This window comes from Lactuca serriola, chromosome 8 (assembly GCF_051521515.1).
Source record: "Lactuca serriola cultivar US96UC23 chromosome 8, Lser_US96UC23_V15, whole genome shotgun sequence".
In the NCBI taxonomy this organism is placed as follows: Eukaryota; Viridiplantae; Streptophyta; class Magnoliopsida; order Asterales; family Asteraceae; genus Lactuca; species Lactuca serriola.
Genome location: NC_136415.1, coordinates 22,418,273 through 22,433,306, shown reverse-complemented (window position 1 = coordinate 22,433,306; position 15,034 = coordinate 22,418,273). Strand labels below are relative to the sequence as shown.

General features: G+C 31.4%; 1 pseudogene across 2 annotated transcripts; it reads left to right on the top strand.

The window, feature by feature from the left end:
* Positions 1-6,450: 6,450 nt before the first annotated feature.
* Positions 6,451-8,753, top strand: LOC145068831 (uncharacterized; annotated as a pseudogene). 2 transcript variants are annotated; one of them, XR_013689146.1, is made up of 3 exons: positions 6,451-7,364; positions 7,905-8,026; positions 8,523-8,753. The product of XR_013689146.1 is annotated as an uncharacterized LOC145068831, transcript variant X2 (transcript). The 2 variants fall into 2 exon arrangements; XR_013689145.1 differs by lacking the exon at positions 8,523-8,753 and having other exon boundaries at positions 7,905-8,159.
* The last annotated feature ends 6,281 nt before the right edge of the window (positions 8,754-15,034 follow it).

The following is a 15,034-nucleotide window of genomic DNA, read 5'->3' as shown; positions in this document are numbered from 1 at the left end:
AGGATTGCGACTGGGCGCTCAATATAATTCAGGCTGTCATCAACCTGTATATCCTCTAGCGGCACCACCGCTGAATCATCCACTAGGCACTTCCGCAGCTGGGAGACATGGAAGGTGTTGTGGATCTGACTGAGCTCGGCTGGCAGATCCAACCTATATGCCACCTTGCCCACCCGGGCTACCACCCTGAACGGACCAATGTATCTCGGGCCCAACTTGCCCCGCTTCTTGAATCGAATGACGCCTTTCCAAGGCGACACTTTCAGGAGAACCATATCCCCGACCTGTAACTCCAGGTCTGATCGACGCTTGTCGGCATAACTTTTCTGCCGACTCTGCGCAGTCTGAAAGGAACTTAAAAAAGTCATGAGAGTTTCAAATGAATGTGGTGAAAGGAACTTAAAAAAGAGGGTTTCAAATGCATGAGATTCAAGAAAAAAATGCTAGTTTTATAAGTATGTATGATGTTTTTTTTTTTTTTTTTTTTTTTTTTTTTTTTTTTTTTTTAACTTTTTACATATTATACTTAATTTATTAGTTTTAATATATTGTTGGATATAAACCATTATCATTTTAAAGCTACAACTTTTGAACAATTTGTATAAAATATTCAAATTATAAACTTAAATATAACATTACAAGACCAACTTAAATATAAATTTTAGTTTAACTTAAACAACCCAAATAATATTTTATAAATAGTTAAAAGTGATAGATTGTAGTGTCTTTCTAATAATGATTATAATTTGGTTAATAAAATTAAATCAATATGAAACATAAAGTGTAATCATAAATAACTAAATTTCAGTATTAAAATAATATATTTACTTTTACTTATAAAGTTATCTCTTTAACTTTTCACATATTATACTACACGTATTAGATTTAATATGTTGTTGTATGTAAACAATTATCAATTTAAAGCTACAACTTTGGAATAGTTTGGATAAAATACTTAAACTGTTAATTTAAATATAACATTACAGTGTCAACTTAAATATAAATTTCAGTTCCACTTACAAACCCCAATCAGTATTTTGTGAATAGTTAAAAGTGATAAGTTGTAGTGCTAAATGCAAAAACTAAACTATAATATCATTTTAACTAAAATATTTCCTAAAGATATTTGTATAATCGTTAAAAGTTTTCAAATAAGTAGCTTAAAATAAATTACAATAACAATAGTTAAAAATATCTCTATATAAATGATTATATTGTTACCTTTAAAATCAAAAAACAATGTCTGATGTTTTAAATAATTATAATGATAGAAATTAAAACGTTAAGAAAATAAATTTAAATTTTTATTAATAATAACAAAAACTATAAATAACATTAAGCCATATATTATATTTAATTTTATTCATGAGTAACTCGCGGGTAGAAGTCATTCAAACGGTTAAGATTATACAGTTATAATAGATGTGTATATTATATATATATATATATATATATATATATATATATATATATATATACACACACACACACACACACACACACACACATTAGGCGAATGTTCGCGCGTTGTGTGGGATATAAAAAAATATTTTATATTAAAAATAACTAAATCATTGTTATTAACAATTAAATAATAATTTCATAAAAAATATATAAAATGATTTTTAGTATTGTTATTATGTTGAACTATATTATAAGAGATAAGGTTGGAACTTGAAGTTGTTTTGCATATACAAAGTTATATGATTAAAATAGAAAAAAAATAATTTTAAAATATAAATAAATCGTTATTGTTATCTATTAAATAATAATTTCATATTAAATTAAAACGTTTATATTAAATATTATCATTATGTAGAAAATACGATAATATAGACATCTTTTTATCTATTTTAAATTTTATCATTCTGTACAACATATGATAATAGAGACAATTTTTTATCTTAAATAGTAAAAAAAGTGTTTTGTATCATAAATATTAACATAATTATGTAGAACATATGATAATAGTGACGTCTTTTATAAGGTTCAAACTTTAAATTGTATTACATATAGGGTTGTAAAACTTGGCTAACACAACCAAATACTCGACATGTTACTTAAACTCGGCCTCCAATGGAAGCGAGTTTGGCTAACTCAGCCAGAAGACACTCAGATCCATATTAAACTCGATCCAAATCTAAATAATACAGTCCAAAATCATTTTCGAAATTCTAAAATTTAACTGGTTACTGGTCGACAAAGACAATCTCACCAAAGAATACACTCAACGTCCTACAAAGTTAGATGTAAGAAAGATCTCATGGCTTAGTCCCTTTAAAATATTTCATAACCTTTCTTATTTATAGAGGAGAATACATTCTCTTGTTTACTCTCACGATCGATGTGAGATGAAGACATTTTAATTAAACTCATTTCTTTATTTGCCAATAATTTCATTTTGTTAAATAAAATATTAAATTATAAAAATAAAACGTTATCCAGAAATTTATTGTTCAATAGTTCAATTTTTCAGTAATCTCGTAAGTTGCTATAAAAAATTAAGTTTTTATTGAATAACCTTTTGTTAAATCCTAAAATCATAAATTCAGTTAGGTAGTTAATATAGAAAGTTTGTTTATATGTATTTTCATGATTCAAAATGCCATTATAAAATGAATTCATTTATAAAATATAATCGAGTATATATTTCGTGCTTTTAAATCAAAGTGATTTTTCAAACAATTATAATTTTATGTTTAGGTAGATTTTTTATATTTATATAACATTATGTAACTTATAATATTATTATAAACAATTTGAATAATCATGGGAGTGTCAAATATATGTGGTGAAAGAAAAATGCTTCATTTATCGGTCCAAATTGATCAAACTCGGACCGATTCAGCTTAATATACCAAACTACATAACGTTTTTTCTATTGAAACTCGGCTTGTATATATTTTGTGTTTTTAAATCAAATTGATTTTTCAAAAAATTATAATTTTATGTTTAGGTAACTTATTTATAATATTATTAGAAACAATTTGAAAAATCATGGGAGTTTCAAATATATGTGCTGAAAGGAAAATGCTTCCTTTATCGGTCTAAATTGATCAAACTCATACCGATTCAACTCAATATACCAAACTACATAACGATTTTTCAACTGAAACTCTATTTGAACCTAAAAAAATCTTGTTTAAAACCATTTTCGGGATTCTAAAACTTAAATGGACAGTTGTCAATAAAGACAATCTCACCAAAGAATATCCTCAACATCCTAAAAAGGTAGGCATAAGGAAGTTCTCATGGTTTGGTCCCTTTGAAATATTTCACAACCTTTCCTATTTATAGAAGAGGAAACGTTCTCTTGTTTACTCTCACCATCGATGTGGGATGAAGACATTGTAATATAACACACTTTCTTGTTAATATAACATTATTCAACTTATTTAGTGAAACACTCTTTCTCTTGTTTACCTTTTCTTTATTGTTCAATAGTTTCATTTTTCTATAATGTTGTAAGTTGCTATCCAAAAAAGTAAGTTTTTATTGAATAACTTTTTGTTCAATTCTAAAATCATAAATTCAGTTAGGTACTTAATATATAAAGTTTGTTTATATGTATTTTCAAGATTCAAAAGTTCATTATAAAAAGAATTCATTTATAAAATATAATCTGCATATATATTTCGTGCTTTTGATCAAATCGAATTTTCAAACAATTATAATTTTATGTTTAGGTAGATGTTTTTATTTATTTATATAATATTATGTAACTTTTTTAAAATATCATTAGAAACAATTTGAAAAATCATGTGAGTTTCAAATGTATGTAGTGAAAGGAAAATGCTTCTTTTATGGTCCAAATAGATCAAACTCGGACCGATTCAACTAAATATACCAAACTACATATTTTTTCTAGTGAAACCCGGTTTGTATATATTTCATGCTTTTGAATCAAAGTGATTTTTCAAACAGTTATAATTTTAAGTTTAGGTGGATGCTTTTTTATATTTATATAAAATTATGTAACTTATTTATAATATTATTAGAAATAATTTGAAAAATCATGGGAGTTTCAAATGTTTGTTGTGAAAGAAAAATGATTCCTTTATCGGTCCAAATTGATCCAGCTCCGGTTCAACTCAATATACCCAACTACATAATTTTTTTCTAACTGAAACACTATTTAAACCTGAAAAATTCGGTTCAAAACCATTTTTGGAATTCTAAAAGTTAACTGGACACTTGCCAATATAGACAATCTCACAAATAATACCTTCAAAATCCTACAAATGTAGGCATGAGGAAGTTCTCATGGTTTGGTCCCTTTGAAACATTTCACAACCTTTCCTATTTATAGAAGATAAAACATTCTCTTATTTACTCTCACCATCGATGTGGGATGAAGACATTGTAATAAAACACCATTTCTTGTTTATAGAACATTATTTAACTTATTTATAATATTATTGTAAAGAAATTGAAAAGTCATGGAAGTTTCAAATGAATGTGGTGAAAGGAAGTTAAAAAAGGGGGTTTCAAATGCATGAGATTCAAGAAAAAATGCTAGCTTTATAAGTATGTATGATATATATATATATATATATATATATATATATATATATATATATATATATATATATATATATATCAATTTAGTATACGAATTATTATATCAAATTTAACAAAAACGTTATTGTTATATTAAAAAAAACAGATATTTGTCAAGATTTCAACTATATAGGTTGTTCTACGCAACGCGCGGGCGTTCGCCTAGTATACTCATAAAAGAGACATTTTTACTTACACAAGTGCATTTGAAACCTCCATGACTTTTTAATTTCTTTTTAATAGTTATTATAAATTGGTTAATAATGTTAAATTAATGCGAAAACTAAATTCCAATAATAAATTAACTAAACTACAATATTAAAATATCATATTTTACTTCTATTTATAAAATTATGACTTTAACTTTTTAAAATATTATAGTTAACTTATTCGTTTAGATATGTTGTCATATGTGAACAATTGTCATTTTAAAGTCACAACTTTTGTATAATTTTTGATTTTATGCAAAATAGTTAAATTATTAATTTCAATATAATGTTAAACTGTTAACTTAAATCAAAATTTTAGTTAAATTTGAAAAAAAATCGAGAGAATAATTTATAAATAGTTAAAATTTATAAATTATAGTGTTAAACCTAAACTGTAATCGTAAATTAACAAAAAAAAACCATGAAACTATTTTTATAATCATTAAAAATTTTTAAATACGTATTTTAAAACTTACTTACAATAAGAATAGTTAAAAATAATATTATATAAAAAATGATAATTTTATCTTTAAAAACAAACAATGTTTTTTGTTTTACATAATTACAATAAAAGAAACTAATAGCATTCATCATATAAATTTTAAAAAAGTTGAATTTCTGAAACCAAATTAAAATAATTTAGAGTTTTAAATACGTTATTTTAAATAAATTACAACAATAATAGTTAAAAGTAACATCATGTACATAAATTATATTGTTACATTTAAAAAAAACAATGTTTGATTTTTTAAATAATTACAATGATAAAAAATAAATTCTTTAGCAAATAAACCTTTTAAAATTAAATAATCATAACAACAATTATACATATCATTAAACCCTATATTATATTTAATTTTATTAATGAGTAACTCGCAGACAGAGGACATTGAGGCTATAAAATTTTCAAAGATGTTTTTATTATCATATAATTCAAAACAAACAATGTTTATATTAGTTTATTATAAGATTTATTATATAAGATATAACAACAACGTCATTGATATATTTAAAATATATATATTTGTAAATATTTCAAATATATTGTTGTATTATGCGCAACATGCATGTATTCGCCTAGTTAAAATAAAAAGTGTGTTAAATGTTGATTTGAAACATGATAGTCAATTCAATATGAGATTTGTTCATCTAAGTGTTTTGAGTATGATATTATTGGGCCGTTTCAATAGGATCACATAAAATATAGTGTATGTTATACTTAAATTATATATGTTGTGTTTGATTTTTATTTTATTTGAGTTTGCACACCGAAAACCCCTACGTTGAGCAAATGAGTGATTAGAAGACTTGATGTTTCGTGGAAATAGGAACAATGATGATTATGCAATTTATAAATTCACGATAGTTTTTATAAAGACAAGAAACTCTCATATTGATTATGATAAAACATCAACTCTTATAAACTAAAAGATAACGTATTATTAAATATTTCAAATAGGTGTGAATGAACATTTAAATTAGAAACAACCCTTATACACAAAGAAAAATGTTAAAAATATAATTATTTGTTGATTTAACAAAATAAATAAAGTTTTAAAGACTTTTAATTATTTTGGATGCTATTGTAAAAGACTTTATCTAGAGAAGTACAAATAATGAAACCTTAGGGACTTATTTAGAAACTTTTACAGTCCAACATGCTTCTTCCCTCTTAAAACCCTAACCCCCTTACAGTCTTACCATTCCCGTAACCTGTGACTGTGATACCCTAACCGATCTACAAAAATGTCGATGTCTAAAGGTTCCAAGATGCTCCAGTTCATCAATTACCGTATGCGTGTCACGATCCAAGACGGCCGCCAGCTAGTCGGCAAGTTCATGGCCTTCGACCGCCACATGAACCTTGTAATCGGAGACTGTGAAGAGTTTCGTAAGCTTCCACCGGCGAAAGGTGCGAAGAAGAATGAAGAACGCGAGGACCGCCGCACTCTTGGTCTCGTTCTCCTGAGGGGCGAAGAGGTAATCTCCATGACCGTCGAAGGCCCTCCTCCGCCTGATGAAAATCGCGCTAAAGCCGTTGGAGCTGCAGCGTTGGCCGGCCCTGGTCTCGGCCGTGCTGCTGGCCGTGGAATTCCTACTGCTCCTTTGATTCAAGCTCAACCGGGTTTAGCTGGACCGGTTCGGGGGATTGGTGGCCCGGCTCCCGGTATGATGCAGCCGCAGATTTCTCGACCGCCGGTTCCGAATATGTCTGCTCCGCCTATGAATTACCCGCAGGCTCCGGTGATTCGACCTGGACAAATGCCATACCCTGGCCAGGGTCCTCCTCCTCAGATGCCACGTGGACCGCCTCCGCAGATGCCGCCTCAGTTTGCTCAACGGCCGCCTGGCCAGTATCCAGTGCCTCCGCCAGGGCAGTATGGACAAAGGCCTATGGCTCCGCCGCCTCAGATGATGAGAGGTCCGCCACCGCCAGGGGGAGCGCCACGACCTGGTATGCCTGGTCCGCCTCCTCCTGCTCGACCTGGAATGCCTCCGCCTGGTGGACAGATGCCAGGTTTTGGACCTCCTCGTCCTGGGATGCCGCCGCCACCAAACAACCAGCAACAACAACAGCAGTAGCAGCTGTAATCGGTACGTTTAGGCCTGTATTTTTTGCAAATGTCTTTTATATGCTCATATTATCATATACATTGTGCACCCAATCCCAATTATGTCAACTCCCATAGAACAATACGTTGTAAGCTACTTTCTGAATGAAGAATGTCGCTGATGGTGTTTCAGTGCTTCCGTGAACATAATAATTGAAAAAGTAGTAGCATCTTGTGTTCTTGCTGACTTCTAAGTCTTAATCTGGATTAATTAGTTGCTTATGGAATCCTTCACAGTAAGTGTTGCTAGTGGTTGGAGTTATGTGTAGTCTTTAAGCTGATGATCTGCTCTTTCCTATCCACCAGCTTTAACTCAAGTCAACCCCATCCCATGGTTAACAGACTCACACCTGAATTGATCCTCAACCCTATGAATACTATTCAATTCTTTTTGCCTGCTCGTTGCAATCATTAGTCAATTGATTATAGGAGCTTTGTGTTCATTATTGTTGTTAAAGTTTAATTATAGGAGGCATGAGTTTACAGTCATCTGATTTTGTTTATGCGAAAATTGTTTTTGCAGGGTGATTTTCCATTTTGGTTTTAGCAGCCAGGCATGTGATTCACATGTGAAGATGTTGGGAAGAGGTTTCATGCTTATAAACTGCAGCAACTGTGATGGTGATGGAGATAGCCTTGAATTTGGTAATGGTTATTGGTTTTTATGAGTAAAGTGGTTATAACATTCATTGGCATTGCTAGATTTTATAACGTTATGTTTATGTTGGATTGACACATATTATTAATATGACCCTTAAATATCACTTTGCACAAGAAAGAGTTCATCATATCCATTAAATGTCATTTTGCACTTGTATTTCACAATTTTGATCTTGGAAAATTTGGTATTTGATTGAGAGTAGATTTGAAAGTTGAAGGTCTAAGATAGATGAGAAATGTGGTGTGAATATTTAGTTCAAAGTTTACACTAAATCAACTAAACTTTAACAAAGTTTTCTATTGTGAGTGTGATTATTTTGAGTTTGAGAAATCAGTTTATACTATAGTAGGTCAAACTGGTCGACATAGAAAAAGTTATAAAATTTGGGTATGAAACTGAGATAAATATGTTAAAAAGTAATATTGTGGAGGTATAGCAATTAATATTCTGCCAACAGATTTGGTTTCACACACTTTGCAGGTGAGGTGAACATCATTGCAAGATCATGGCCTTCAACTCAGATTTAGAAGTGAAGGTGGGTTCTGAAAATTCTCTGAAACAAAATTATCAGCAGCAACTTGTACTGTGTTAGGATCAGAAAGAAATCAACCATGAAGAAGGTAGAGTAGAGAGGTATCATTATCATATACTTATATGATTTCTCAAACTCATAACTCAATCAATATTCACAATTAAAACTATTATACTTGATCCATCAGCATATCACCAAAAGTGAAAATAAACATCACACTCACACTCACACTCACACTCTTGGAAATGAAATGCATAAAAACTATCAAGTTTGGGTATTATTGGCTCCAAATCGCTCAGCTCATTCTACTGAGTTGTGTTGTTTTTGCAATTCAACAGTTTGAGAAAGAAAAACAAAGTGCCTCAAAATATCTTATATCCACTTGGCATCATTGCATTGCAATCTCATCTCCTACTACACATACGCATCACGAAAAATAATTGTAACAAAGGAATCTGAATCTTTTCCTCCTGGAAATTCAAAACAATACAAGACATGCATAAATAATTAAATAGTAACAACGCTGTTTTCTACCTATTAGAGTTTCAATGAATGCAATAATACTCCATGCCGCAATGACCTAATTATTTTGAAATGGAAAGAAAAAGTAACAAAATCGAATTACAACAAGTAACAGTGAGAGAAAGTAATCATCCTCCACGCCGCCATCACCAAATCCAAGAATTTCTTACAAGTAATGATCAGTTTAAGGAGAACATATAAAGACTTGGGAGATATATGTCAAACCATCGTACCATGTTGCAAATTTTGATTTTAGTTCATATAACTTTAAAAGTTTATCCCAAGATGTTACCAAAAAGATGGAATATTATTAGGCCAAACCATATAATTTTCAAGCCTCTCACGCTAAACTACTTATGCATGGTTGAATTCAGCTAATCATATATCAATCACACACCAATATGTTCTAGCTATTCAAACCTTACCAAACCCGACCCAAATGGTCAAGAAACCGGAAACCAGATGATGGGATTTTGTAGATTTGGAAACCAGACCAATGTACGAGACTTCATAAAGTGGGTCTAGAACCCTGAAACTTAGAAAAACCATTTCTTTTTTGTATTTAGCTGGCTGGATCTACTTATTTCTGAAAAAATCAAAATGCATCTAGATGCAAAAGAGAAAGGTTCTGATTTTTTTTGTCATTCTCTTGAGTTTTTGTTTTTGTTAAATAATACTATTAAGATTTGCAATTTTTTAGGGTTGGAAATATTGGTTATTGTAACATGTTGGAATGTTACCGCTATTGTTTGATATATTTGATATTTATTAAATTTTATTTATCAAAACCATTTTATAGATCACTAATGTTAGTAAATATAACAGTGTGATTTTTGAATGTGTAGACTCAAATTTCATTTCTTTATTGTCGTGTAACACAACACAAACAATCATATATTTGTCTGACCATAAAAGTCTAAACCATCATCTTGTACTTGTATGCAAGGAGTACCATCTTTTTCTTAACAGAGAAAGGGGTTTTAAAATTTGGGCCCGGGTCCAAAACCCAGTTAATCTAATACACAATTTCAAAAACCGCTTGCAATTCCTAAAATCATGTTGCCCAAACCTAAATGACCCAAACCCAGAAAACAGATAAATCCATTTATCAAACCCGATACCCAGACCAGTTTTACGTACAGTTTTCGGTTATAAATCTCATCCCTACTCTCGTTACAAGTTCTTGCTTCAAATAAATTTGGCCTATTATAAACCGCTAACAAAACAAAATGTCAAAGAACGTTTTAACGATCTTGAACCATTATGACAACTTTTTTGCATCTATATTGTCTTGTGTCTGTCACACATGAGGTATAAAGTTTAATCCTTACACATCAAAACATTTTAGAGCTCCGTTTGATAGGCCTCTCAAATGATAAAATTTACTATTTTTTTTACATTTGTCATAACTTTCTATCCAAGTCAATTACAATAATAATTATCTTAATATTTTTTATTAACAGAAAAAAATTTCGTACAAAAACAAATTATGTACTTACCACTCATAAAATGTTTGTTGAGAGACATCAAGTAACGATTAGATTCTTGCTCATAGCCTTTCCCGGCATAAAATATAAAAATTGTTGTGTATAGAGTATATGAAGCAAATTTATTTAAATCTAAGATGGAACCATATCTACTTAACTTAATAAAAGACTCATGCTACTTAGATCATTCTACAACCATATTTCACCCAATATTAAAAGTCCATTTTGCCCTTCATATCTTCCACTTTATCCCGAAGATTGTTCTCATACAAAAAAGAAAAGATATTATTTATAAATATGGTATAATTCATTACAAAAAAAAAGAAATAATTTATTTTCTTTAGTACGTGCCATTATTATATGACCGTATATTGCTTCAGTACTATTTTTAATTATCAATTTCATTTTTCTTTGTTACCTGCGGTTTTTACGGGTTTTAACATAGTTAAATAAATATAAAAGAGATGGATATCTTATAAAATAAGCAAGTGGATCTAAAATATGTGCGTAAACTACCTACGACGAAGAACGGTCACAACATGATTTGCGTAGTCGTGGATTGGTTCACAAAGAGTACACACTTCATAGCAGTCAATGAGAGATGGTATGAATAAGCTTGCAAATGCTTATGTGAATGAGATAGTAAGACTCGTTTCGCATCAAGGTTTTGGAAGAGTCTACAAGAGGAAATAGGTACAAAGTTTTGCATAAGTGCAGCCTACCATCCGCAGATTGATGGTCAGAGCGAAAGAACGATTGAAACATTGGAAGATATTTTAAGAGCATGTATCATAGATTACTAAAAAGTTAAAAGTAATTAGAGAAAAGCAGTTTATGGGTCCCGAAATAGTCCATCAGATTACTAAAAAGTTAAAAGTGATTAGAGAAATGATGTTAGCAGCTTAGGATCGCCAAAACAGTTATGCTGACAAGAAACAACGACCAATGACATTCAAAGTTGGAGATTTGGTGTTGCTTAAAGTCTCACCGTGGAAAGGACTTATAAGATTTGGAAATAGAGGAAAGTTGAGTCCAAGATTTATTGGACCATTCAAGGTCTTTCAGAGGATTGGGAACCAAGCTTGCAAGCTGGAATTATCGGAAGAATTGGATGATATTCATAACACTTTCCATGTGTGTTGTTTGAGGAAGTTCACGAGAGAAGTTCCCGATATAATTCCACTTTCGGAGTTAAGGATGGATAAAAATAAGAGGTTAATCGAAGAGCCTGAAGCAATTGTTGACCGTAAGACAAATAAATTACGACGCAAGATGGTCGAATTAGTGCTTGTGCCATGGAAACATTCGAACGGGGCGAGCCTCACCTGAGAAACAGAGAGTGATATGATGAGTCATTATCCACATCTGTTTGCTAATGCATGATTCCGAGACAGAATCATCCTTAGGAGGAGAGAATTGTAACGCCCGCCTTTCTAGCTAATCATTAGTATGATGATGTAATAGTTATGGTCAACAATTGTAACATATTTTGAAGTACTAAAGGGGAATTATTTGAATATTATGGGGTTTATGTGCAATATACGTGCTTATAACAATAAAATAAAATAATAATAAAAATATGCGTCAAAAATAAAATAATATATAAACCTAATATCTATGATGAAAGTTGAAGTAGTCATAACAAGGATTTCGAGGATATAAGGAACACTAAAATTCGACTTATAACGAAGAAATTATGACCCGTCGAAGTTTTGCGAAAAAACCGACACGACGCTGTATCGTAAATAGTGAGTTTGCGATAATATACTTTTTAGCCTAAGCGATCTACACTAAAGTCATAGTATATGTTAAATCGAGAACGTACATAAAAAAACATCCAAATATGACTTCATTTGAATAAGTTATGATTTTTCTAAGATTTGGTATAGCAGTATGCAGCCCGAAAATCGAAGATCTCATTAATAGAACTCAACGGTATAAAGACAGATGAAAACGAACGTTGGATGACAAAGCTATGAATTTTTAACGGACTTTATCAGTCTAAGTCTGGTAAAATATAACTTTAAAAATAAAGTCAAAGTTAACTGACAGAGTCTAAATGAAAGTTGTAGATTACATCGCTACCTACATGTGGATATAAAGAATGTCAAAAACGAAGCTCGCATGCGAAAGTTATGGATTTTAGAAAATAATTAATTTTCTTAATAAACTTCGGATGTGACACCTGACTAAATCTCAACCGTACCTTCCTCCCCATGGCTGTGCACCGGATCTCCACATGTGCCGCTGGTACACCTAACGTACAACAAAATTACGCCACGTGTTCGACCCCGCCCAACCTATAAATAAAGGCGCAAATCTCTCATTTTCTTCACACATTTTCTAACCAATCTCTCACAATACCCTAAACCCTCTCTTCCATTCCCTAACACTTCCTAAGTGTTAGAGGAGAGTCCCGGAGCCCCATGAGGCTTCGAGAAGAAGAGCTTTCGGCTCAGAAGTTTTGCCCAAGCAGAGCCCAGTTCCTCGCTAAACCCCCTTGTAAGTGAGTTATGCTTACCCTACTTTAAGTATAAATTATGTTTAAGTTCATTATAGTTATTATGAACCTATAAACAAGATTTATCAGTGATTCAAAGTTGTTATACTGATTAATCTACTTACAGGAGAGGTGTCTAGAATGGTCACGTTGGCTTGGTTAATGGATTTCAGAAAAACTATATGCCGAAATGGTCCTGCTTCCTAACTGTCCTGCCTGGATGATCCTTACTTGATAGATCATGAAAGTAGACCTTGAGTTAATGATAAATCTAGACTAATAGTTAGTCGCAATAAATACTAGACTAAAATCTAGTAATGATAATACAAGGTTTTGTTGAAGGAAGCGCTACCTGAATTTCGAGTAATCACTTTAACAAGTGAGTGCATATTTACTTTCATCTTACACATAGATATGAAGTATTTAATATAAATTACGTGCTATGTGTGCATATTATCTGTGTTCTTCATATCTATGTTGGATAAACAAAATATACATGTTTTATTCAATTTAAACTGTATATGTATTTTATACCTATAATTATGATGGGCAAAGATGGGTAGATAATATAGATGATGAAATAAATGATGAGAAGCCTCGATGTTTAAGCTGATTTAGTCATCTAGCGGAGTATAAATGATGACCACAATCTATTCTAGACAGTCCAATGGAACGCTAGTAGACTCGCAGCCTGTAGGTGTTTATGAACTACGTGTTCACCAGGTGTACTCTATCCCCCTGTGTCACACCCCGAAACCGATGACGGAAACGTTCCGGGGCGGAGGACGTCATGTATAGCATCACAACCAATGAATAACAGCAATCATAGCAACACAACCATTACAGTGAATATTTGAATAAAATGTTTACATCTGTTTGAAACTCAGTTTGAAATACATCCAATAGTTTTACAAAATAAAAACTTAAAATTTTCTAAATGCTTCGGTTCCTCGAAAATCCAACAAGTACCTGTCTACTGATTTCCTGAGAATACAAGCAGTTTGAAAAATATCAGCATAAGGCTGATGAGTTCATAAGCAGTAATTTGTAATGAAAACATATTGATAAGCGAGCCGAAATGATTATGTAGTTTCAAGAAAATCCGATATTTTCTTTTGTGAAAAACGTAGTGTGATCGATTTCGTATACAACCATGAATGTTCGTTTCTGAAAATCGTATAGATATGTAAAATACTACTTCATGTGACTAGCTAAAGCTAATCATGAAGTATACGTATTTAAATGTAAAACCGTAGCATAAATGATTCGGTTTTTGAAAACCCTGCCTCGGCCAGTATGCATAGTGTGTTTAGTTCTATTTGGTATAAATAAAACTACTGAAGAAAACCAGGTTGGTAAACTATTGGTGATTTATACATAATATGAGTCGTATAACCATGCTTGATATGACTAGAGACCTTTCCAACGTTCTTAAGGCGTTGACGTTAAATGACATTTGTACATCTTAGGCGTGCCCGCCAAACTGTAGCTAACAGTCCAGATGTGGGATTGTCAGTCCCAAATAGATCTATTCACAAACCTCACGCTCTCCTTCCAGGAGACTCTGGTTATACAGTGGTAGGATTTATCCCTGTACACCTAAGGGTACAGTAATGAAGTAGCGCCTCACAGTATCGTACAATCTAGTTTACATGTAATGCAGTAGCGTTCTACCGTATTGAAAATCCGAAGGTATACCACGTATAGTGATAAGTTACAGTTATGAAAATCATGATAAAACAGTGATATAAACTGTAAACGGTTTCTGTTCCAGTGCATATGTTTAGTAGAGAAGTTCCTATGCTTGATAAATTTTTAGAGAAATCCCAAACTATACCGATTATAGTTTGCATGTATAACGTAACGATTAACGTGTCCGGAAAACTATGCAATTTTGTGAAAACGTCCCTTATGCTCAACATGATGCAGAAGGGAAATAAAGTATGAAATT